We start from the raw sequence: 25,563 nt of genomic DNA, 5'->3' as shown, positions 1-25,563 counted from the left end.
AGATTTTCAGATAGGGCAAATGTCAGTGAGCGTTCCAATTTCAGTTCCAGAGCAATTCGCCCAATGAGTCCTTGATATTTCATTGTTTTCAGTCAATTTTCTGAATTTTTGAAAATGTCACTTTTTTGTGAAAATATTAACTAAATGAGGGAATAATATGTGTGAGGGTACCCCAGGAGAGTTCCAAATGTGTGTGGGTAGAATATATATCCCACGGGGGTAAAATTGAAAAAAGTTGAAAAATTTTTTTTTTTGGACTGTCATTTTTCCGACGTTTATCAGACTTTCAGATAGGGCAAATGTCAGTGAGCGTTCCGATTTCAGTTCCAGAGCAATTCTCCCAATGAGTCCTTGATATTTCGTCGTTTTCAGTCAATTTTCAGAATTTTTGAAAATGTCACTTTTTTGTGAAAATTTTAACTAAATGAGGGAATAATATGTGTGAGGGTACCCCAGGAGAGTTCCAAATGTGTGTGGGTAGAATATATATCCCACAAGGTTAAAATTGAAAAAAGTTTAAAAAATTTTTTTTTGTACTTAGTCATTTTTCCGGCGTTTATCAGAATTTCAGATAGGGGACATGTCAGTGAGCGTTCCGATTTGAGTTCCAGAGTGATTCGCCCAATGAGTCCTTGATATTTCGTCGTTTTCAGTCAATTTTCAGAATTTTTGAAAATTTCACTTTTTTGTGAAAATATTAGCTAAATGAGGGAATAATATGTGTGAGGGTACCTCGGGAGAGTTCCAAATGTGTGTGGGTAGAATATAAATCCCACAGGGTTAAAATTGAAAAAAGTTAAAAAAAATTTTTTTTTGTACTAGTCATTTTTCCGGCGTTGATCAGACTTTCAGATAGGGCAACTGTCAGTGAGCGTTTCGATTTCAGTTCCAGAGCGATTCGCCCAATGAGTCCTTGATATTTCGTCGTTTTCAGTCAATTTTCAGAATTTTCAGAATTTTTGAAAATTTCACTTTTTTGTGAAAATATTAACTAAATGAGGGAATAATATGTGTGAGGGCACCTCGGGAGAGTTCCAAATGTGTGTGGGCAGAATATATATCCCACAGGGTTAAAAATGAAAAAAGTTAAAAAATTATTTTTTTTTGTACTTAGTCATTTTTCCGGCGTTTATCAGACTTTCAGATAGGGGAAATGTCAGTGAGCATTCCGATTTCAGTTCCAGAGCGATTCGCCCAACGAGTCCTTGATATTTCGTTGTTTTCAGGCAATTTTCTGAATTTTTGAAAAATTCACTTTTTTGTGAAAATATCCACTTAATGAGGGAATAATATGTGTGAGGGTACCCCAGGAGAGTTCCAAATGTGTGTGGGTAGAATATATATCCCATGGGGGTAAAATTGAAAAAAGTTGAAAAATTTTTTTTTTTGTACTTAGTCATTTTTCCGGCGTTTATCAGACTTTCAGATAGGGCAAATGTCAGTGAGCGTTCCGATTTCAGTTCCAGAGCGATTCGCCCAATGAGTCCTTGATATTTCGTCGTTTTCAGTCAATTTTCAGAATTTTTGAAAATTTCACTTTTTTGTGAAAATATTCACTAAATGAGGGAATAATATGTGTGAGGGTACCTCGGGAGAGTTCCAAATGTGTGTGGGTAGAATATATATCCCACAGGGTTAAAATTGAAAAAAGTTTAAAAAATTTTTTTTTGTACTTAGTCATTTTTCCGGCGTTTATCAGACTTTCAGATAGGGCAAATGTTAGTGATCGTTCCGATTTCAGTTCCAGAGCGATTCGCCCAATGAGTCCTTGATATTTCGTCGTTTTCAGGCAATTTTCAGAATTTTTGAAAATTTCACTTTTTTGTGAAAATATCCACTAAATGAGGGAATAATATGTGTGAGGGTACCCCAGGAGAGTTCCAAATGTGTGTGGATAGAATATATATCCCACGGGGGTAAAATTGAAAAAAGTTGAAAACATTTTTTTTTTGGACTTAGTCATTTTTCCGGCGTTTATCAGACTTTCAGATAGGGGAAATGTCAGTGAGCGTTGCGATTTTAGTTCCAGAGAGATTCGCCCGATGAGTCCTTGATATTTCGTCGTTTTCAGGCAATTTTCTGAATTTTTGAAAATTTCACTTTTTTGTGAAAATATCCACTAAATGAGGGAATAATATGTGTGAGGGTACCACAATAGAGTTCCAAATGTGTGTGGGTAGAATATATATCCCATGGGGGTAAAATTGAAAAAAGTTGAAAAAATTTTTTTTTCTACTTAGTCATTTTTCCGGCGTTTATCAGACTTTCAGATAGGGCAAATGTCAGTGAGTGTTCCGATTTTAGTTTCAGAGCGATTTGCCCAATGAGTCCTTGATATTTCGTCGTTTTCAGTCAATTTTCTGAATTTTTGAAAATTTCACTTTTTTGTGAAAATATTAACTAAATGAGGGAATAATATGTGTGAGGGTACCTCGGGAGAGTACCAAATGTGTGTGGGTAGAATATATATCCCACAGGGTTAAAATTGAAAAAAGTTAAAAAAAATTTTTTTTTGGACTTAAGTCTTTTTTTCGGCGTTTATCAGACTTTCAGATAGGGGAAATGTCAGTGAGCGTTGCGATTTTAGTTCCAGAGAGATTCGCCCGATGAGTCCTTGATATTTCGTCGTTTTCAGGCAATTTTCTGAATTTTTGAAAATTTCACTTTTTTGTGAAAATATCCACTAAATGAGGGAATAATATGTGTGAGGGTACCCCAATAGAGTTCCAAATGTGTGTGGGTAGAATATATATCCCATGGGGGTAAAATTGAAGAAAGTTGAAAACATTTTTTTTTCTACTTAGTCATTTTTCCGGCGTTTATCAGACTTTCAGATAGGGCAAATGTCAGTGAGTGTTCCGATTTCAGTTCCAGAGCGATTCGCCCAATGAGTCCTTGATATTTCGTCGTTTTCAGTCAATTTTCTGAATTTTTGAAAATTTCACTTTTTTGTGAAAATATTAACTAAATGAGGGAATAATATGTGTGAGGGTACCTCGGGAGAGTTCCAAATGTGTGTGGGTAGAATATATATCCCACAGGGTTAAAATTGAAAAAAGTTGAAAAATTTTTTTTTCGACTTAGGTCTTTTTTTCGGCGTTTATCAGACATTCAGATAGGGGAAATGTCAGTGAGCGTTCCCATTTCAGTTCAAGAGCGATTCGGTGGATGAGTCCTTGATATTTCGTCGTTTTCAGGAAATTTTCAGAATTTTTGAAAATTTCACTTTTTTGTGAAAATATCCACTAAATGAGGGAATAATATGTGTGAGGGTACCCCAGGAGAGTTCCAAATGTGTGTGGGTAGAATATATATCCCACGGGGGTAAAATTGAAAAAAGTTTAAAAAAAATTTTTTTTCTACTTGTCATTTTTCCGGCGTTTATCAGACTTTCAGATAGGGCAAATGTCAGTGATTGTTCCGATTTCAGTTCCAAAGCGATTCGCCCAATGAGTCCTTGATATTTCGTCGTTTTCAGGCAATTTTCAGAATTTTTGAAAATTTCACTTTTTTGTGAAAATATCCACTAAATGAGGGAATAATATGTGTGAGGGTACCCCAGGAGAGTTCCAAATGTGTGTGAGTAGAATATATATCCCACGGGGGTAAAATTGAAAAAAGTTGAAAAAATTTTTTTTTGGACTTAGGTCTTTTTTTCGGCGTTTATCAGACATTCAGATAGGGGAAATGTCAGTGAGCATTCCCATTTCAGTTCAAGAGCGATTCGGCGGATGAGTCCTTGATATTTCGTCGTTTTCAGGAAATATTCAGAATTTTTGAAAATTTCACTTTTTTGTGAAAATATCCACTAAATGAGGGAATAATATGTGTGAGGGTACCCCAGGAGAGTTCCAAATGTGTGTGGGTAGAATACATATCCCACGGGGGTAAAATTGAAAAAAGTTTTAAAAATTTTTTTTTTGGACTTAGTAATTTTTCCGGCGTTTATCAGACTTTCAGATAGGGCAAATGTCAGTGAGCGTTCCGATTTCAGTTCCAGAGCAATTCGCCCAATGAGTCCTTGATATTTCGTCGTTTTCAGTCAATTTTCAGAATTTTTGAAAATGTCACTTCTTTGTGAAAATATTAACTAAATGAGAGAGTAATATGTGTGAGGGTACCTCAGGAGAGTTCCAAATGTGTGTGGGTAAAATATATATCCCACAGGGTTAAAATTGAAAAAAGTTTAAAAATTTTTTTTTTTGTACTTAGTCATTTTTCCGGCGTTTATCAGACTTTCAGATAGGGCAAATGTCAGTGATTGTTCCGGTTTCAGTTCCAAAGCGATTCGCCCAATGAGACCTTGATATTTCGTCGTTTTCAGGCAATTTTCAGAATTTTTGAAAATTTCACTTTTTTGTGAAAATATCCACTAAATGAGGGAATAATATGTGTGAGGGTACCCCAGGAGAGTTCCAAATGTGTGTGAGTAGAATATATATCCCACGGGGGTAAAATTGAAAAAAGTTGAAAAAATTTTTTTTTGGACTTAGGTCTTTTTTTCGGCGTTTATCAGACATTCAGATAGGGGAAATGTCAGTGAGCGTTCCCATTTCAGTTCAAGAGCGATTCGGCGGATGAGTCCTTGATATTTCGTCGTTTTCAGGAAATTTTCAGAATTTTTGAAAATTTCACTTTTTTGTGAAAATATCCACTAAATGAGGGAATAATATGTGTGAGGGTACCCCAGGAGAGTTCCAAATGTGTGTGGGTAGAATATATATCCCACGGGGGTAAAATTGAAAAAAGTTTAAAAAAATTTTTTTTTGTACTTGTCATTTTTCCGGCGTTTATCAGACTTTCAGATAGGGGACATGTCAGTGAGCGTTCCGATTTCAGTTCCAGAGCGATTCGCCCAATGAGTCCTTGATATTTCGTCGGTTTCAGTCAATTTTCAGAATTTTTGAAAATGTTACTTTTTTGTGAAAATATCCACTAAATGAGGGAATAATATGTGTGAGGGTACCCCAGGAGACTTCCAAATGTGTGTGGGTAGAATATATATCCCACAGGGTTAAAATTGAAAAAAGTTTAAAAAAATTTTTTTTTGTACTTAGTCATTTTTCCGGCGTTTATCAGACTTTCAGATAGGGGAAATGTCAGTGAGCGTTCCGATTTCAGTTCCAGAGCGATTCGCCCAAAGAGTCCTTGATATTTCTTCGTTTTCAGTCAATTTTCAGAATTTTTGAAAATTTCACTTTTTTGTGAAAATATCCAATAAATGAGGGAATAATATGTGTGAGGGTACCCCAGGAGAGTTCCAAATGTGTGTGGGTAGAATATATATCCTACGGGGGTAAAATTGAAAAAAGTTGAAAAATTTTTTTTTTTGAACTTAGTCTTTTTTCCGGCGTTTATCAGACTTTCAGATAGGGCAAATGTCAGTGAGCGTTCCGATTTCAGTTCCAGAGCAATTCGCCCAATGAGTCCTTGATATTTCGTCGTTTTCAGTCAATTTTCAGAATTTTGTAAAATGTCACTTTTTTGTGAAAATATTAACTAAATGAGGGAATAATATGTGTGAGGGTACCCCAGGAGAGTTCCAAATGTGTGTGGGTAGAATATATATCCCACGGGGGTAAAATTGAAAAAAGTTGAAAAAAATTTTTTTTTGGACTTAAGTCATTTTTCCGGCAATTATCAGACTTTCAGATAGGGCAAATGTCAGTGAGCGTTCCGATTTCAGTTCCAGAGCGATTCGCCCAATGAGTCCTTGATATTTCATCGTTTTCAGTCAATTTTCAGAATTTTTGAAAATTTCACTTTTTTGTGAAAATATTAACTAAATGAGGGAATAATATGTGTGAGGGTACCTCGGGAGAGTTCCAAATGTGTGTGGGTAGAATATATATCCCACAGGGTTAAAATTGAAAAAAGTTAAAAAAATTTTTTTTTTGGTACTTAGTCATTTTTCCGGCGTTTATCAGACTTTCAGATAATGGAAATTTCAGTGAGCGTTCCGATTTCAGTTCCGGAGCGATTCGCCCAATGAGTCCTTGATATTTCGTCGCTTTCAGTCAATTTTCAGAATTTTTGAAAATTTCACTTTTTTGTGAAAATATCCACTAAATGAGGGAATAATATGTGTGAGGGTACCCCAGGAGAGTTCCAAATGTGTGTGGGTAGAATATATATCCCACGGGGGTAAAATTGAAAAAAGTTAAAAAAAATTTTTTTTTGGACTTTGTAATTTTTCCGGCGTTTATCAGACTTTCAGATAGGGCAAATGTCAGTGAGCGTTCCGATTTCAGTTCCAGAGAGATTCGCCCAATGAGTCCTTGATATTTCGTCATTTTCAGTCAATTTTCAGAATTTTTGAAAATGTCACTTTTTTGTGAAAATATTAACTAAATGAGGGAATAATATGTGTGAGGGTACCCCAGGAGAGTTCCAAATGTGTGTGGGTAGAATATATATCCTACGGGGGTAAAATTGAAAAAAGTTGAAAAATTTTTTTTTTTGAACTTAGTCTTTTTTCCGGCGTTTATCAGACTTTCAGATAGGGCAAATGTCAGTGAGCGTTCCGATTTCAGTTCCAGAGCAATTCGTCAAATGAGTCCTTGATATTTAGTCGTTTTCAGCCAATTTTCTGGATTTTTGAAAATTTCACTTTTTTGTGAAAATATCCACTAAATGAGGGAATAATATGTGTGAGGGTACCCCAGGAGAGTTCCAAATGTGTGTGGGTAGAATATATATCCCACGGGGGTAAAATTGAAAAAAGTTAAAAAAATTTTTTTTTTGGACTTTGTAATTTTTCCGGTGTTTATCAGACTTTCAGATAGGGCAAATGTCAGTGAGCGTTCCGATTTCAGTTCCAGAGCGATTCGCCCAATGAGTCCTTGATATTTTATCGTTTTCAGTCAATTTTCAGAATTTTTGAAAATTTTACTTTTTTGTGAAAATATTAACTAAATGAGGGAATAATATGTGTGAGGGTACCTCGGGAGACTTCCAAATGTGTGTGGGTAGAATTTATATCCCACAGGGTTAAAATTGAAAAAAGTTAAAAAAATTTTTTTTTTTGGTACTTAGTCATTTTTCCGGCGTTTATCAGACTTTCAGATAGGGCAAATGTCAGTGAGCGTTCCGATTTCAGTTCCAGAGCAATTCGCCCAATGAGTCCTTGATATTTCGTCGTTTTCAGTCAATTTTCAGAATTTTGTAAAATGTCACTTTTTTGTGAAAATATTAACTAAATGAGGGAATAATATGTGTGAGGGTACCCCAGGAGAGTTCCAAATGTGTGTGGGTAGAATATATATCCCACGGGGGTAAAATTGAAAAAAGTTGAAAAAAATTTTTTTTTGGACTTAAGTCATTTTTCCGGCAATTATCAGACTTTCAGATAGGGCAAATGTCAGTGAGCGTTCCGATTTCAGTTCCAGAGCGATTCGCCCAATGAGTCCTTGATATTTCATCGTTTTCAGTCAATTTTCAGAATTTTTGAAAATTTCACTTTTTTGTGAAAATATTAACTAAATGAGGGAATAATATGTGTGAGGGTACCTCGGGAGAGTTCCAAATGTGTGTGGGTAGAATATATATCCCACAGGGTTAAAATTGAAAACAGTTGAAAAAATATTTTTTTTGGACTTAAGTCATTTTTCCAGCGTTTATCAGACTTTCAGATAGGGGAAATGTCAGTGAGCGTTCCGATTTCAGTTCCAGAGCGATTCGCCCAATGAGTCCTTGATATTTAGTCGTTTTCAGCCAATTTTCTGGATTTTTGAAAATTTCACTTTTTTGTGAAAATATCCACTAAATGAGGGAATAATATGTGTGAGGGTACCCCAGGAGAGTTCCAAATGTGTGTGTGTAGAATATGTATCCCACTGGGGTAAAATTGAAAAAAGTTGAAAAAAATTTTTTTTTGGACTTAGTCATTTTTCCGGCGTTTAGCAGACTTTCAGATAGGGGAAATGTCAGTGAGCATTCCGATATCAGTTCCAGAGCTATTCGCCCCATGAGTCCTTGATATTTAGTCGTTTTCAGCCAATATTTTGCATTTTTGAAAATTTCACTTTTTTGTGAAAATATCCACTAAATGAGGGAATAATATGTGTGAGGGTACCCCAGGAGAGTTCCAAATGTGTGTGGGTAGAATATATATCCCACGGGGGTAAACTTGAAAAAAAAAATTTTTTGGACTTAGCAATTTTTCCGGCGCTTATCAGACTTTCAGATAGGAGAAATGTCAGAGAGCGTTCCGATTTCAGTTCCAGAGCGATTCGCCCAATGAGTCCTTGAAATTTAGTCGTTTTCAGCGAATTTTCTGGATTTTTGAAAATTTCACTTTTTTGTGAAAATATCCACTAAATGAGGGAATAATATGTGTGAGGGTACCCCAGGAGAGTTCCAAATGTGCGTGGGTAGAATATATATCAGACGGGGGGTAAAATTGAAAAAAGTTGAAAAAAAATTTTTTTGGACTTAGTCATTTTTCCGGCGTTTATCAGACTTTCAGGTAGGGGAAATGTCAGTGAGCGTTCCGATTTCAGTTCCAGAGCGATTCGCCCAATGAGTCCTTGAAATTTAGTCGTTTTCAGCCAATTTTCTGGATTTTTGAAAATTTCACTTTTTTGTGAAAATATCCACTAAATGAGGGAATAATATGTGTGAGGGTACGCCAGGAGAGTTCCAAATGTGTATGGGTAGAATATATATCAGACGGGGGGTAAAATTGAAAAAAGTTGAAAAAAAAGTTTTTTTTGACTTAGTAATTTCTCCGGCGTTTATCAGACTTTCAGATAGGGAGTGAGCTAGGGAGTGAGCGTTCTGATTTCAGTTCCAGAGCGATTCGCCCAATGAGTCCTTGATATTTCGTCGTTGTCAGGCTATTTTCTGAATTTTTTAAAATTTCACTTTTTTGTGAAAATATCCACTAAATGAGGGAATAATATGTGTGAGGGTACCCCAGGAGAGTTCCAAATGTGTGTGGGTAGAATATATATCCCACGGGGGTAAAATTGAAAAAAGTTTAAAAAAAATTTTTTTTGGACTTAGTCATTTCTCCGGCGTTTATCAGACTTTCAGATAGGGAGTGAGCTAGGGAGTGAGCGTTCTGATTTCAGTTCCAGAGCGATTCGCCCAATGAGTCCTTGATATTTCGTCGTTGTCAGGCTATTTTCTGAATTTTTTAAAATTTCACTTTTTTGTGAAAATATCCACTAAATGAGGGAATAATATGTGTGAGGGTACCCCAGGAGAGTTCCAAATGTGTGTAGGTAGAATATATATCCCACGGGGGTAAAATTGTAAAAAGTCTAAAAAAAAATTTTTTTGGACTGTCTTTTTTCCGGCATTTATCAGACTTTCAGATAGGGGAAATGTGAGTGAGCGTTCCGATTTCAGTTCCAGAGCGATTCGCCCAATGAGTCCTTGATATTTCTTCGTTGTCAGGCAATTTTCTGAATTTTTTAAAATTTCACTTTTTTGTGAAAATATCCACTAAATGAGGGAATAATATGTGTGAGGGTACCCCAGGAGAGTTCCAAATGTGTGTGGGTAGAATATATATCCCACGGGGGTAAACTTGAAAAAAAAAATTTTTTGGACTTAGCAATTTTTCCGGCGCTTATCAGACTTTCAGATAGGAGAAATGTCAGTGAGCGTTCCGATTTCAGTTCCAGAGCGATTCGCCCAATGAGTCCTTGAAATTTAGTCGTTTTCAGCGAACTTTCTGGATTTTTGAAAATTTCATTTTTTGTGAAAATATCCACTAAATGAGGGAATAATATGTGTGAGGGTACCCCAGGAGAGTTCCAAATGTGCGTGGGTAGAATATATATCAGACGGGGGGTAAAATTGAAAAAAGTTGAAAAAAAATTTTTTTTGGACTTAGTCATTTTTCCGGCGTTTATCAGACTTTCAGGTAGGGGAAATGTCAGTGAGCGTTCCGATTTCAGTTCCAGAGCAATTCGCCCAATGAGTCCTTGAAATTTAGTCGTTTTCAGCCAATATTCTGGATTTTTGAAAATTTCACTTTTTTGTGAAAATATCCACTAAATGAGGGAATAATATGTGTGAGGGTACCTCAGGAGAGTTCCAAATGTGTGTGGGTAGAATATATATCCCACGGGGGTAAAATTGAAAAAAAATGAAAAAAAAATTTTTTGGACTTAGTCATTTTTCCGGCGTTTATCAGACTTTCAGATTGGGGAAATGTCAGTGAGCGTTCCGATTTCAGTTCCAGAGCGATTCGCCCAATAATTCCTTGATATTTAGTCATTTTCAGCCAATTTTCTGGATTTTTGAAAATTTCACTTTTTTGTGAAAATATCCACTAAATGAGGGAATAATATGTGTGAGGGTACCCCAGGAGAGTTCCAAATGTGTGTGGGTAGAATATATATCCCACGGGGGTAAAATTGAAAAAAGTTGAAAAAATTTTTTTTTTGGACTTAGTCATTTTTCCGGCGTTTATCAGTCTTTCAGATAGGGGAAATGTCAGTGAACATTCCGATATCAGTTCCAGAGCGATTCACCCCATGAGTCCTTGCTATTTAGTCGTTTTCAGCCAATCTTCTGGATTTTTGAAAATTTTACTTTTTTGTGAAAATATCCACAAAATGAGTGAATAATATGTGTGAGGGTACCCCAGGAGAGTTCCAAATGTGTGTGGGTAGAATATATATCCCACGGGGGTAAAATTGAAAAAAGTTGAAAAAATTTTTTTTTTGGACTTAGTCATTTTTCTGCCGTTTATCAGACATTCAGATAGGGGAAATGTCAGTGAACATTCCGATATCAGTTCCAGAGCGATTCGTCCCATGAGTCCTTGATATTTAGTCGTTTTCAGCCAATATTTTGGATTTTTGAAAATTTCACTTTTTTGTGAAAATATCCACTAAATGAGGGAATAATATGTGTGAGGGAACCCCAGGAGAGTTCAAATGTGTGTGGGTAGAATATATATCAGACGGGGGGTAAAATTGAAAACAGTCGAAAAAATTTTTTTTTTGGACTTAGTCATTTTTCCAGCGTTTATAAGACTTTCACATAGGGGAAATGTCAGTGAGCATTCCGATTTCAGTTCCAGAGCGATTCGCCCAATGAGTCCTTGAAATTTAGTCATTTTCAGCCAATTTTCTGGATTTTTTAAAATTTCACTTTTTTGTGAAAATATCCACTAAATGAGGGAATAATATGTGTGAGGGTACCCCAGGACAGTTCCAAATGTGTGTGGGTAGAATACATATCAGATGGGGGGTAAAATTGAAAAAAGTTTAAAAAAAAATTTTTTTGGACTTAGTAATTTTTCCGGCGCTTATCAGACTTTCAGATAGGGGAAATGTCAGTGAGCGTTCCGATTTCAGTTCCAGAGCGATTCGCCCAATGAGTCCTTGATATTTAGTCGTTTTCAGCGAATTTTCTGGATTTTTTAAAATTTCACTTTTTTGTGAAAATATCCACTAAATGAGGGAATAATATGTGTGAGGGTACCCCAGGAGAGTTCCAAATGTGTGTGGGTAGAATATATATCCCACGGGGGTAAAATTGAAAAAAGTTGAAAAAAATTTTTTTTTGGACTTAGTCATTTTTCCGCCGTTTATCACACTTTCAGATAGGGGAAATGTCAGTGAACATTCCGATATCAGTTCCAGAGCGATTCGCCCCATGAGTCCTTGATATTTAGTCGTTTTCAGCCAATATTTTGGATTTTTGAAAATTTTACTTTTTTGTGAAAATATCCACTAAATGAGGGAATAATATGTGTGAGGGAACCCCAGGAGAGTTCAAATGTGTGTGGGAAGAATATATATCCCACGGGGGTAAAATTGAGAACAGTTGAAAAAATTTTTTTTTTGGACTTAGTCATTTTTCCAGCGTTTATAAGACTTTCAGATAGGGGAAATGTCAGTGAGCGTTCCGATTTCAGTTCCAGAGCGATTCGCCCAATGAGTCCTTGAAATTTAGTCATTTTCAGCCAATTTTCTGGATTTTTGAAAATTTCACTTTTTTGTGAAAATATCCACTAAATGAGGGAATAATATGTGTGAGGGTACCCCAGGAGAGTTCTAAATGTGGGTGGGTAGAATATATATCCCACGGGGGTAAAATTAAAAAAAAAAATTTTTTGGACTTAGTAATTTTTCCGGCGCTTATCAAACTTTCAGATGGGGGAAATGTCAGTGAGCGTTCCGATTTCAGTTGCAGAGCGATTCGCCCAATGAGTCCTTGATATTTAGTCGTTTTCAGCGAATTTTCTGGATTTTTAAAAATTTCACTTTTTTTGTGAAAATATCCACTAAATGAGGGAATAATATGTGTGAGGGTACCCCAGGAGAGTTCCAAATGTGTGTGGGTAGAATATATATCCCACGGGGGTAAAATTGAAAAAAAAAATTTTTTGGACTTAGTCATTTTTCCGGCGTTTATCAGACTTTCAGATAGGGGAAATGTCAATGAACATTCCGATATCAGTTCCAGAGCGATTCACCCCATGAGTCCTTGCTATTTAGTCGTTTTCAGCCAATCTTCTGGATTTTTGAAAATTTTACTTTTTTGTGAAAATATCCACTAAATGAGGGAATAATATGTGTGAGGGTACCCCAGGAGAGTTCCAAATGTGTGTGGGTAGAATATATATCAGACGGGGGGTAAAATTGAAAAAAGTTGAAAAACTTTTTTTTTTAGACTTAGTCATTTTTCCGGCGTTTATCAGACTTTCAGATTGGGGAAATGTCAGTGAGGGTTCCGATTTCAGTCACAGAGCGATTTGCCCAATGAGTCCTTGATATTTAGTCGTTTTCAGCCAATTTTCTGGATTTTTGAAAATTTCACTTTTTTGTGAAAATATCCACTAAATGAGGGAATAATATGTGTGAGGGTACCCCAGGAGAGTTCCAAATGTGTGTAGGTAGAATATATATCCCACGGGGGTAAAATTGAAAAAAAAATTTTTTGGGACTTAGTCATTTTTCCGGCGCTTATCAGTCTTTCAGAGAGAGGAAATGTCAGTGAGCGTTCTGATTTCAGTTCTGGAGCGATACGCCCAATGAGTCCTTGATATTTAGTCGTTTTCAGCCAATTTTCTGGATTTTTGAAAATTTTACTTTTTTGTGAAAATATCCACTAAATGAGGGAATAATATGTGTGAGGGTACCCCAGGAGAGTTCCAAATGTGTGTGGGTAGAATATATATCCCACGGGGGTAAAATTGAAAAAAAAATTTTTTAGACTTATTCATTTTTCCGGCGTTTATCAGACTTTCAGATTGGGGAAATGTCAGTGAGCGTTCCGATTTCAGTTCCAGAGCGATTCGCCCAATGAGTCCTAGATATTTAGTCGTTTTCAGCGAATTTTCTGGATTTTTTAAAATTTCACTTTTTTGTGAAAATATCCACTAAATGAGGGAATAATATGTGTGAGGGTACCCCAGGAGAGTTCCAAATGTGTGTGGGTAGAATACATATCAGATGGGGGGTAAAATTTAAAAAAGTTGAAAAAAAAATTTTTTTGGACTTAGTCATTTTTCCGCCGTTTATCAGACTTTCAGATAGGGAGTGAGCTAGGGAGTGAGCGTTCTGATTTCAGTTCCAGAGCGATTCGCCCAATGAGTCCTTGATATTTAGTGGTTTTCAGCCAATTTTCTATATTTTTGAAAATTTCACTTTTTTGTGAAAATATCCGCTAAATGAGGGAATAATATGTGTGAGGGAACCCCAGGAGAGTTCCAAATGTATGTGGGTAGAATATATATCCCACGGGGGTGAAATGGCAAAAAAATTTTTTTTGGACTTAGTCATTTTTCCGGCGCTTATCAGACTTTCAGATAGGGGAAATGTCAGTGAACATTCCGATATCAGTTCCAGAGCGGTTCGCCCCATGAGTCCTTGCTATTTAGTCGTTTTCAGCCAATTTTCTGGATTTTTGAAAATTTTACTTTTTTGTGAAAATATCCACTAAATGAGGGAATAATATGTGTGAGGGTACCCCAGGAGAGTTCCAAATGTGTGTGGGTAGAATATATATCAGACGGGGGGTAAAATTGAAAAAAGTTGAAAAACTTTTTTTTTTAGACTTAGTCATTTTTCCGGCGTTTATCAGACTTTCAGATTGGGGAAATGTCAGTGAGGGTTCCGATTTCAGTCACAGAGCGATTTGCCCAATGAGTCCTTGATATTTAGTCGTTTTCAGCCAATTTTCTGGATTTTTGAAAATTTCACTTTTTTGTGAAAATATCCACTAAATGAGGGAATAATATGTGTGAGGGTACCCCAGGAGAGTTCCAAATGTGTGTAGGTAGAATATATATCCCACGGGGGTAAAATTGAAAAAAAAATTTTTTGGGACTTAGTCATTTTTCCGGCGCTTATCAGTCTTTCAGAGAGAGGAAATGTCAGTGAGCGTTCTGATTTCAGTTCTGGAGCGATACGCCCAATGAGTCCTTGATATTTAGTCGTTTTCAGCCAATTTTCTGGATTTTTGAAAATTTTACTTTTTTGTGAAAATATCCACTAAATGAGGGAATAATATGTGTGAGGGTACCCCAGGAGAGTTCCAAATGTGTGTGGGTAGAATATATATCCCACGGGGGTAAAATTGAAAAAAAAAATTTTTTAGACTTATTCATTTTTCCGGCGTTTATCAGACTTTCAGATTGGGGAAATGTCAGTGAGCGTTCCGATTTCAGTTCCAGAGCGATTCGCCCAATGAGTCCTTGATATTTAGTCGTTTTCAGCGAATTTTCTGGATTTTTTAAAATTTCACTTTTTTGTGAAAATATCCACTAAATGAGGGAATAATATGTGTGAGGGTACCCCAGGAGAGTTCCAAATGTGTGTGGGTAGAATACATATCAGATGGGGGGTAAAATTTAAAAAAGTTGAAAAAAAAATTTTTTTGGACTTAGTCATTTTTCCGCCGTTCATCAGACTTTCAGATAGGGAGTGAGCTAGGGAGTGAGCGTTCTGATTTCAGTTCCAGAGCGATTCGCCCAATGAGTCCTTGATATTTAGTGGTTTTCAGCCAATTTTCTATATTTTTGAAAATTTCACTTTTTTGTGAAAATATCCGCTAAATGAGGGAATAATATGTGTGAGGGAACCCCAGGAGAGTTCCAAATGTATGTGGGTAGAATATATATCCCACGGGGGTAAAATGGCAAAAAAATTTTTTTTGGACTTAGTCATTTTTCCGGCGCTTATCAGACTTTCAGATAGGGGAAATGTCAGTGAACATTCCGATATCAGTTCCAGAGCGGTTCGCCCCATGAGTCCTTGCTATTTAGTCGTTTTCAGCCAATTTTCTGGATTTTTGAAAATTTTACTTTTTTGTGAAAATATCCACAAAATGAGTGAATAATATGTGTGAGGGTACCCCAGGAGAGTTCCAAATGTGTGTAGGTAGAATTTATATCCCACGGGGGTAAAATTGAAAAAAGTTGAAAAAAATTTTTTTTTGGACTTAGTCATTTTTCCGGCGTTTATCAGACTTTCAGATAGGGGAAATGTCAATGAACATTCCGATATCAGTTCCAGAGCGATTCACCCCATGAGTCCTTGCTATTTAGTCGTTTTCAGCCAATCTTCTGGATTTTTGAAAATTTTACTTTTTTGTGAAAATATCCACTAAATGAGGGAATAATATGTGTGAGGGTACCCCAGGAGAGTTCCAAATGTGTGTGGGTAGAATATATATCAGACGGGGGGTAAAATTGAAAAAAGTTGAAAAACTTTTTTTTTTAGACTTAGTCATTTTTCCGGCGTTTATCAGACTTTCAGATTGGGGAAATGTCAGTGAGGGTTCCGATTTCAGTCACAGAGCGATTTGCCCAATGAGTCCTTGATATTTAGTCGTTTTCAGCCAATTTTCTGGATTTTTGAAAATTTCACTTTTTTGTGAAAATATCCACTAAATGAGGGAATAATATGTGTGAGGGTACCCCAGGAGAGTTCCAAATGTGTGTAGGTAGAATATATATCCCACGGGGGTAAAATTGAAAAAAAAATTTTTTGGGACTTAGTCATTTTTCCGGCGCTTATCAGTCTTTCAGAGAGAGGAAATGTCAGTGAGCGTTCTGATTTCAGTTCTGGAGCGATACGCCCAATGAGTCCTTGATATTTAGTCGTTTTCAGCCAATTTTCTGGATTTTTGAAAATTTTACTTTTTTGTGAAAATATCCACTAAATGAGGGAATAATATGTGTGAGGGTACCCCAGGAGAGTTCCAAATGTGCGTGGGTAGAATATATGTCCCACAGGGTTAAAATTGAAAAAAGTTTAAAAAATTTTTTTTTTGGATTTAGTCATTTTTCCGGCGTTTATCAGACTTTCAGATAGGGAGTGAGCTAGGGAGTGAGCGTTCTGATTTCAGTTCCAGAGCGATTCGCCCAATGAGTCCTTGATATTTCGTCGTTGTCAGGCAAGTTTCTGAATTTTTGAAAATTTCACTTTTTTGTGAAAATATCCACTAAATGAGGGAATAACATGTGTGAGGTTACCCCAGGAGAGTTCCAAATGTGTGTGGGTAGAATAAATATCCCACGGGGGTAAAATTGAAAAAAGTTGAAAACATTTTTTCTTGGACTTAGTCATTTTTGAGGCGTTTATCAGACTTTCAGATAGGGGAAATATCAGTGAGCATTCCGATTTCAGTTCCAGAGCGATTCGCCCAATGAGTCCTTGATATTTAGTCGTTTTCAGCCAATTTTCAGAATTTTTTAAAATTTCACTTTTTTGTGAAAATATCCACTAAATGAGGGAATAATCTATGTGAGGGTACCCCAGGAGTGTTCCAAATGTGTGTGGGTAGAATATATATCCCACGGGGGTAAAATTGAAAAAAGTTGAAAAAATTTTTTGGGGGGATTTAGTCATTTTTCTTGCATTTATCAGACTTTCAGATAGGGGAAATGTCAGTCAGCATTCCGATTTCAGTTCCAGAGCGATTCGCCCAATGAGTCCTTGATATTTAGTCGTTTTCAGCCAATTTTCTGGATTTTTGAAAATTTCACTTTTTGTGAAAATATCCACTAAATGAGGGAATAATATGTGTGAGGGTACCCCAGGAGAGTCCCAAATGTGTGTGGGTAGAATATATATCCCACGGGGGTATAAGTGAAAAAAGCTGAACATTTTTTTGGGGAGATTTAGTCATTTTTCTCGCATTTATCAGACTTTCAGTTAGGGGAAATGTCAGTGAGCATTCCGATTTCAGTTCCAGAGTGATTCGCCCAATGAGTCCTTGATATTTAGTTGTTTTCAGCCAATTTTCTGGATTTTTGAAAATTTCACTTTTTTGTGAAAATATCCACTAAATGAGGGAATAATATGTGTGAGGGTACCCCAGGAGAGTTCCAAATGTGTGTGGTTAGAATATATATCCCACAGGGTTAAAATTGAAAAAAGTTGAAAATTTTTTTTTTTTTATACTTAGTCATTTTTCCAGCGTTTATCAGACTTTCAGATAGGGGAAATGTCAGTGAGCATTACGATTTCCGTTCCAGAGCGATTTGCCGGATGATTCCTTGATATTTCGTCGTTTTCAGGCAATTTTCTGGATTTTTGAAAATTTCACTTTTTTGTGAAAATATCCACTAAATGAGGGAATAATATGTGTGAGGGTACGCCAGGAGAGTTCCAAATGTGTGTGGGTAGAATATATATCCCACAGTCTTAAAATTGAAAAAAGTTGAAAAATTTTTTGGGGGGGATTAAGTCATTTTTCTGCCATTTATCAGACTTTCAGATAGGGGAAATGTCAGTGAGCATTCCGATTTCAGTTCCAGAGTGATTTGCCCAATGAGTCCTTGATATTTAGTCGTTTTCAGCCAATTTTCTGGATTTTGGAAAATTTCACTTTTTTTTTAAAATGTCCACTAAATGAGAGAATAATATGTGTGAGGGTACCCCAGGAGAGTCCCAAATGTGTGTGGGTAGAATATATATCCCACAGGGTTAAAATTGAAAAAAGTTGAAAAAATTTTTTTTTTTGGTACTTAGTCATTTTTCCGGCGTTTATCAAACTTTCAGATAGGGGAAATGTCAGTGAGCATTCCGTTTTCAGTTCCAGAGCGATGCGCCCAATGAGTCCTTGATATTTAGTCGTTTTCAGCCAATTTTCTGGGTTTTTGAAAATTTCACTTTTATGTGAAAATATCCACTAAATGAGGGAATAATATGTGTGAGGGTACAACAGGAGAGTTCCAAATGTGTGTGGGTAGAATATATATCCCACGGGGGTAAAATTGAAAAAAGTTGAAACATTTTTTGGGGGGGATTTAGTCATTTTTCTGGCATTTATCAGACTTTCAGATAGGGGAAATGTCAGTGAGCATTCTGATTTCAGTTCCAGAGCGATTCGCCCAATGAGTCCTTGATATTTCGTCATTTTCAGGCAATTTTCTGGATTTTTGAAAATTTCACTTTTTTGTAAAAATATCCACTAAATGAGGGAATAATATGTGTGAGGGTTCCCCAGGAGAGCTCCAAATGTGTGTGGGTAGAATATATATCCCACAGGGTTAAAATTTAAAATAGTTGAAAAAAATTTTTTTTTTGTACTTGTCATTTTTCCGGCGTTTATCAGACTTTCAGATAGGGGAAATGTCAGTGAGCATTCCGATTTCAGTTCCAGAGCGATTTGCCCAATGAGTCCATGAAATTTAGTCGTTTTCAGCCAATTTTCAGAATTTTTGAAAATTTCACTTTTTTGTGAAAATATCCAATAAATGAGGCAATAATATGTGTGAGGGTACCCCAGGAGAGTTCCAAATGTGTGTGGGTAGAATATATATCCCACGGGGTAAAATTGAAAAAAGTTGAAAAAAAAAAAATTTTTGTACTTAGTCATATTTCCGGCGTTTAGTAGACTTTCAGATAGGGGAAATGTCAGAGAGCGTTCCGATTTCAGTTCCAGAGCGATTCGCCCAATGAGTCCTTGATATGTAGTCGTTTTCAGCCAATTTTCTGGATTTTTGAAAATTTCACTTTTTTGTGAAAATATCCACTAAATGAGGGAATGATATGTGTGAGGTTATCCCAGGAGAGTTCCAAATGTGTGTGGGTAGAATATATATCCCACGGGGGTAAAATTGAAAAAAGTTGAAAAATTTTTTTTTCTGGACTTAGTCATTTTTCCGACGTTTATCAGACTTTCAGATAGCGGAAAAGTCAGTGAGCGTTCCGATTTCAGTTCCAGAACGATTCGGCCAATGAGTCCTTGATATTTAGTCGTTTTCAGCCAATTTTCTGGATTTTTGAAAATTTCACTTTTTTGTGAAAATATCCACTAAATGAGGGAATAATATGTGTGAGGGTACCCCAGGAGAGTTCCAGATGTGTGTGGGTAGAATATATATCCCACGGGGGTAAAATTGAAAAAAGCTGAAAAAAATTTTTTTTTGGACTTAGTCATTTTTCCGCCGTTTATCACACTTTCAGATAGGGGAAATGTCAGTAAACATTCCGATATCAGCTCCAGAGCGATTCGCCCCATGAGTCCTTGATATTTAGTCGTTTTCAGCCAATATTTTGGATTTTTGAAAATTTCACTTTTTTGTGAAAATATCCACTAAATGAGGGAATAATATGTGTGAGGGAACCCCAGGAGAGTTCAAATGTGTGTGGGAAGAATATATATCCCACGGGGGTAAAATTGAGAACAGTTGAAAAAATTTTTTTTTTGGACTTAGTCATTTTTCCAGCGTTTATAAGACTTTCAGATAGGGGAAATGTCAGTGAGCGTTCCGATTTCAGTTCCAGAGCGATTCGCCCAATGAGTCCTTGAAATTTAGTCATTTTCAGCCAATTTTCTAGATTTTTGAAAATTTCACTTTTTTGTGAAAATATCCACTAAATGAGGGAATAATATGTGTGAGGGTACCCCAGGAGAGTTCTAAATGTGGGTGGGTAGAATATATATCCCACGGGGGTAAAATTAAAAAAAAAAATTTTTTGGACTTAGTAATTTTTCCGGCGCTTATCAAACTTTCAGATGGGGGAAATGTCAGTGAGCGTTCCGATTTCAGTTGCAGAGCGATTCGCCCAATGAGTCCTTGATATTTAGTCGTTTTCAGCGAATTTTCTGGATTTTTGAAAATTTCACTTTTTTTGTGAAAATATCCACTAAATGAGGGAATAATATGTGTGAGGGTACCCCAGGAGAGTTCCAAATGTGTGTGGGTAGAATATATCCCACGGGGGTAAAATTGAAAAAAAAAATTTTTTGGACTTAGTCATTTTTCCGGCGTTTATCAGACTTTCAGATAGGGGAAATGTCAGTGAGCGTTCCGATTTCAGTTCCAGAGCGATTCGCCCAATGACTCCTTGATATTTAGTCGTTTCCAGCCAATTTTCTGGATTTTTGAAAATTTCATTTTTTTGTGAAAATATCCACTAAATGAGGGAATAATATGTGTGAGGGTACCCCAGGAGAGTTCCAAATGTGTGTGGGTAGAATATATATCCCACGGGGGTAAAATTAAAAAAAAAAATTTTTGGGACTTGGTAATTTTTCCGGCGCTTATCAGACTTTCAGATAGGGGAAATGTCAGTGAGCGTTCCGATTTCAGTTCCAGAGCGATTCGCCCAATGAGTCCTTGATATTTAGTAGTTTTCAGCGAATTTTCTGGATTTTTTAAAATTTCACTTTTTTGTGAAAATATCCACTAAATGAGGGAATAATATGTGTGAGGGTACCCCAGGAGAGTTCCAAATGTGTGTGGGTAGAATATATATCCCACGGGGGTAAAATTGAAAAAAGTTGAAAAAATTTTTTTTTTGGACTTAGTCATTTTTCCGCCGTTTATCAGACTTTCAGATAGGGAGTGAGCTAGGGAGTGAGCGTTCTGATTTCAGTTCCAGAGCGATTCGCCCAATGAGTCCTTGATATTTAGTGGTTTTCAGCCAATTTTCTATATTTTTGAAAATTTCACTTTTTTGTGAAAATATCCACTAAATGAGGGAATAATATGTGTGAGGGAACCCCAGGAGAGTTCCAAATGTATGTGGGTAGAATATATATCCCACGGGGGTAAAATGGCAAAAAAATTTTTTTTGGACTTAGTCATTTTTCCGGCGCTTATCAGACTTTCAGATAGGGGAAATGTCAGTGAACATTCCGATATCAGTTCCCGAGCGGTTCGCCCCATGAGTCCTTGCTATTTAGCCGTTTTCAGCCAATTTTCTGGATTTTTGAAAATTTTACTTTTTTGTGAAAATATCCACAAAATGAGTGAATAATATGTGTGAGGGTACCCCAGGAGAGTTCCAAATGTGTGTGGGTAGAATATATATCCCACGGGGGTAAAATTGAAAAAAGTTGAAAAAAAATTTTTTTTGGACTTAGTCATTTTTCTGGCGTTTATCAGACTTTCAGATTGGGGAAATGTCAGTGAGCGTTCCGATTTCAGTTACAGAGCGATTTGCCCAATGAGTCCTTGATATTTAGTCGTTTTCAGCCAATTTTCTGGATTTTTGAAAATTTTACTTTTTTGTGAAAATATCCACAAAATGAGTGAATAATATGTGTGAGGGTACCCCAGGAGAGTACCAAATGTGTGTGGGCAGAATATATATCCTACGGGGGTAAAATTGAAAAAAGTTGAAAAAATTTTTTTTTTGGACTTAGTCATTTTTCCGGCGTTTATCAGACTTTCAGATAGGGGAAATGTCAGTGAGCATTCCGATTTCAGTTCCAGAGCGATTCGCCCAATGACTCCTTGATATTTAGTCGTTTCCAGCCAATTTTCTGGATTTTTGAAAATTTCATTTTTTTGTGAAAATATCCACTAAATGAGGGAATAATATGTGTGAGGGTACCCCAGGAGAGTTCCAAATGTGTGTGGGTAGAATATATATCCCACGGGGGTAAAATTAAAAAAAAAAATTTTTGGGACTTGGTAATTTTTCCGGCGCTTATCAGACTTTCAGATAGGGGAAATGTCAGTGAGCGTTCCGATTTCAGTTCCAGAGCGATTCGCCCAATGAGTCCTTGATATTTAGTCGTTTTCAGCGAATTTTCTGGATTTTTTAAAATTTCACTTTTTTGTGAAAATATCCACTAAATGAGGGAATAATATGTGTGAGGGTACCCCAGGAGAGTTCCAAATGTGTATGGGTAGAATATATATCCCACGGGGGTAAAATTGAAAAAAGTTGAAAAAATTTTTTTTTTGGACTTAGTCATTTTTCCGCCGTTTATCAGACTTTCAGATAGGGAGTGAGCTAGGGAGTGAGCGTTCTGATTTCAGTTCCAGAGCGATTCGCCCAATGAGTCCTTGATATTTAGTGGTTTTCAGCCAATTTTCTATATTTTTGAAAATTTCACTTTTTTGTGAAAATATCCACTAAATGAGGGAATAATATGTGTGAGGGAACCCCAGGAGAGTTCCAAATGTATGTGGGTAGAATATATATCCCACGGGGGTAAAATGGCAAAAAAATTTTTTTTGGACTTAGTCATTTTTCCGGCGCTTATCAGACTTTCAGATAGGGGAAATGTCAGTGAACATTCCGATATCAGTTCCCGAGCGGTTCGCCCCATGAGTCCTTGCTATTTAGCCGTTTTCAGCCAATTTTCTGGATTTTTGAAAATTTTACTTTTTTGTGAAAATATCCACAAAATGAGTGAATAATATGTGTGAGGGTACCCCAGGAGAGTTCCAAATGTGTGTGGGTAGAATATATATCCCACGGGGGTAAAATTGAAAAAAGTTGAAAAAAATTTTTTTTTGGACTTAGTCATTTTTCTGGCGTTTATCAGACTTTCAGATTGGGGAAATGTCAGTGAGCGTTCCGATTTCAGTTTACAGAGCGATTTGCCCAATGAGTCCTTGATAATTTAGTCGTTTTCAGCCAATTTTCTATATTTTTGAAAATTTCACTTTTTTGTGAAAATATCCACTAAATGAGGGAATAATATGTGTGAGGGTACCCCAGGAGAGTTCCAAATGTGTGTGGGTAGAATATATATCCCACGGGGGTAAAATTGAAAAAAGTTGAAAAAATTTTTTTTTTGGACTTAGTCATTTTTCCGGCGTTTATCAGACTTTCAGATAAGGGAAATGTCAGTGAGCATTCTGATATCAGTTCCAGAGCGATTCGCCCCATGAGTCCTTGATATTTAGTCGTTTTCAGCCAATATGGGAATTTGTTTCTCCTAGGGTATCACAAGAAAGAAGACAGACATCAAGTCAGCAGGGACGAGGAGCAGCATGGCAGATGTGACAACCTACATGGTGAGCTGCAACATGTGCTACATGTTCACAGATCGACCAGAAGCTGAAACCAACTTCACCTGCCAGAAGTGTAGACTACTGGCTCTTTTAGAAGAAAAGGTGCGGGGACTGGAAGAAAGAATTGCGACATTAAAACTCATCAAGGAAAATGAAGACTTCCTGGATAGAACAGAAGCGTCACTACTGGTCACAGAAAGTGAAGGAAGCGTCAGAGAACCTCCAGAGGCAGACAAGTGGAGGCAAGTGACCAAAAGAAGCAAGAAGACCATGGAGACACCACCAACCACACAACTGAGAAACAGATTCCAAGGACTTGTGGAGGACGAAGATGGCACACCTAAGGATGAGGAACTACCAGCAAGCAAAAAAGAAAAGAGCACCCAGAAACACCCAGAAGCGACAAGAAAAAGGACAGCCAAGAAGGGAAGAAGAGTGGTGGTGGTGGGAGACTCACTACTGAGAGGAACAGAAGCAGCTATCTGCAGACCGGATATAACCGCAAGAGAAGTATGCTGCCTCCCAGGGGCGAAGATCAAGGATGTTACCGATAGGATACCAAAGCTCATCAGTCCCAAGGATGTCCATCCATTTCTTCTGATACATGTTGGCACCAATGACACGGCAAAGAAGGACCTACCTACAATCTGCAAGGACTTTGAAGCATTGGGGAAGAAAGTAAAAGAACTGGATGCGCAGGTAGTTTTTTCTTCTATCCTTCCAGTAGACGGGCATGGCGTCAGGAGATGGAACAGGATCCTTGATGTGAACAGCTGGCTGAGACGATGGTGCAGACAACAAGGATTTGGATTCCTGGACCACGGTGTGAATTACCTCTATGATGGACTCCTTGCCAGAGACGGACTACACCTCAACAAACCCGGGAAACACACATTCGCCAGGAGACTCGCAACACTCATCAGGAGGGCGTTAAACTAGAAGAAGAGGGGATGGGAAGAAAAACGCCGGACACGAACATGCAACCAGAGGACATACTAATGAAAGATATGAAGTGCGACAAAGAAGGTCCAAGACAAGATACTTGGAAGGAAGGTAAGAAAATTTCTAATACAATCCACAGGGAGAAGATTGGAACAAAACAAAATCGTGTAAACTGCGTGCTAGCAAATGCCAGGAGCCTGACAAACAAGATGGATGAACTGGAAGCAGAAATATCTACAGGTAACTATGACATAGTGGGAATAACCGAGACATGGTTGGATGAAAGCTATGACTGGGCAGTTAACTTACAGGGTTACAGTCTGTTTAGAAGGGATCGAAGAAATCGGAAAGGGGGTGGAGTCTGTCTATATGTAAAGACGTGTCTAAAGCCTACAATACGGGAGGATGTATGGAAGGGAAATGAGGAGGTCGAGTCCTTATGGGTGGAGATATATGGGGCAAAAAACAATAATAAAATTATCATAGGAGTCTGTTATAAACCACCAAATATAGCAGAAGCCACGGAAAGTCTATTAATGAGACAAATAGACGAAGTAGCAAAAAATAACGAGGTGATTATTATGGGGGACTTCAACTACCCCGATATAGACTGGGAAACCGAAAGCTGTAGATCTCAGAAAGGAAACAGGTTTCTGTCAATTATCAAAGACAATTATTTGTCACAACTTGTGCAGGAACCAACTAGAGGGACGGCCCTTTTAGACTTAATATTAACTAACAGGCCAGACAGAATAACTGAGGTGCAGGTTGGGGGGCACCTGGGAAATAGTGACCACAACATTATACAATTCCACATGTGCTTCAGTAGGGTGCCCAGCAAGGGAGTCACAAAAACACTGAACTTCAGGAGGGCAAAGTTTGATCAGCTAAGAGATGCCCTTCACCTTATAGACTGGGATAGTATCTTCAGTAATAGGAGCACGGATAGAAAATGGGAAATTTTCAAAACAGTCCTACATAGTCACTGTAGAAGGTACATACCTTATGGGAATAAAAGGGCTAGGAATAGGAGGAAGCCAATGTGGCTAAATAAGGAAGTCAAGAGGGCAATGAAAAACAAAAAAAGGGCTTTCGGTAAACTTAAACAAGAAGGCAGCGAGGAAGCGCTAATAACTTATAGGGAAAAAAACAAAATCTGTAAGAAACAAATAAGAATAGCAAAAGAGGAGACAGAGAGACTAATTGCCAAAGAAAGTAAAACGAATCCCAAACTGTTCTTTAACTATATAAACAGTAAAAGGATTAAAACTGATGGAGTTGGCCCATTGAAAAATAACCTGGGTAAAATCATAGAGGGCGATGAGGGTAAAGCAAACCTACTCAATAGCTTCTTCTCCACTGTTTTCACAAAAGAAAACAATTTATCGGAGGAAATGCAAAGTAATAAAGTAAACCCTCCGCTAAATATCACCCACCTA

The sequence above is a fragment of the Phyllobates terribilis genome, unplaced genomic scaffold, assembly GCF_046119375.1.
Source record: "Phyllobates terribilis strain yellow unplaced genomic scaffold, ASM4611937v1 Scaffold_15__1_contigs__length_34870131, whole genome shotgun sequence".
In the NCBI taxonomy this organism is placed as follows: Eukaryota; Metazoa; Chordata; class Amphibia; order Anura; family Dendrobatidae; genus Phyllobates; species Phyllobates terribilis.
The sequence above is the reverse complement of the archived record's forward strand: the minus strand, read 5'-3'. Positions refer to the sequence as shown.